Below are 1,544 nucleotides of genomic sequence, written 5' to 3' on the forward strand. Positions count from 1 at the left end.
GATTACATCACATCTCAGCTTTAAAAGCTCAACTCCACACTCTCTATTTCTGAATTGAGAAAGCTCCTCGGATGAGAAGCGAAACGTCTTCAGCTACAGAATAGAAGTCCAGTTGTTTTTGTTTTTTAACTTTTTTTTGAATTATTACCTTAATTTTTCCCACAGAGAACTTAAACCCCCATTTAAATGCCCGATCCTCTATTTTATCAATTGCGTCTTGAATTTTTTTCCCAGTAGACTCTACATTATGTCCTCTCTTCCATATAGCTCCATCATCTGCAAAAAGTGAACAGCCCTTTTTCAATTTCTATAAAAAACATCATTTATCATTATAGAAAATAGTGTAGGACTTAAAATGCTTCCCTGTGGTGTTCCATTCTCAACTTTATTTTTCCTAGACAAATGTTGACCAATTCTTACTTGTAAATTTCTATTTGATAAAAAGTCCTTAATCCAAATAAACATATTACCATTAATACCCAATTTATGCAATTTAATTAATAGTCCATCTACCCACAACATGTCATATGTGTGGGGATTTGGGGTTTTGTGTTTTCAGTTTGTTTGTTTACTTACTATTTTGTTTCTGTTTAAGTTATTATTTCAGTTTGGTTCTAGTTTTTGTAGTTGTCTGCTTTTGTCATCATTCATTCCTCCTCATTCTTCTCTTTGCTTGTCTGCCACGCCCATCTCCACCTGTCCTCAATCCTAATCACTCACCTGTATTCACTCACCTCGTTACCTCCGGTGTTTTAAAAAACGGTCACTTTCTCCACCACTCTGCTGCATCTTTGTTCTTGTCCCCCTGCTCTCTGTATCTGTTGCGCCGTTGTTTTTGCCTCGATCCATGTTTTGTTCCATGTTGCAGTTTTTCTTGTGTGGATTTAGTTTCAGTTTTGCTGCCAAGTCAGCCTTTTCATTTGTTTTTGTTTTATTAAAATCAGCCACCTCAACATGAGTCTGCAGTCTGGGTTTGTCTCCTTCCCCACTAATCATGACAATATGCTTTTTCTATATCGTAAAATACAGCTATAACATCTTTATTTACTTGTGCTCTCCTAATTAGTTACTACGTTCGAATATGAAACTAACTCACAACTATCTGGACATTTAGCACCGGAGGTAACGAGGTGAGTGAATACAGGTAAGTGATTAGGATTGAGGACAGGTGGAGATGGGCGTGGCAGACAAGCAAAGAGAAGACTGAGGAGGAATGAATGATGACAAAAGCAGACAACTACAAAAACTAGAACCAAACTGAAATAATAACTTAAACAGAAACAAAATAGTAAGTAAACACACCGATAAACAAAGCGCCGTCTATAAACAATGAGTAACATATAAACAGTAAGCAGCATATAAACAATGAGTACTTGTGAAAAAAAAAAAAAAAGGTTAGTACTTACTGATCACGGACGTATTATCCTTCGAGAAAGGCATCGCTCTTTTTATCAGATATATCCTGGTCTAAAAAGTCACTGTTTCTTTTCTTCACCAGCTCCAGAACTTCTTCTGTTGTGTATTTTATCTCCTTTGGTCATTTC

The sequence above is a fragment of the Kryptolebias marmoratus genome, linkage group LG2 (genome assembly GCF_001649575.2).
Source record: "Kryptolebias marmoratus isolate JLee-2015 linkage group LG2, ASM164957v2, whole genome shotgun sequence".
Taxonomy (NCBI): Eukaryota; Metazoa; Chordata; class Actinopteri; order Cyprinodontiformes; family Rivulidae; genus Kryptolebias; species Kryptolebias marmoratus.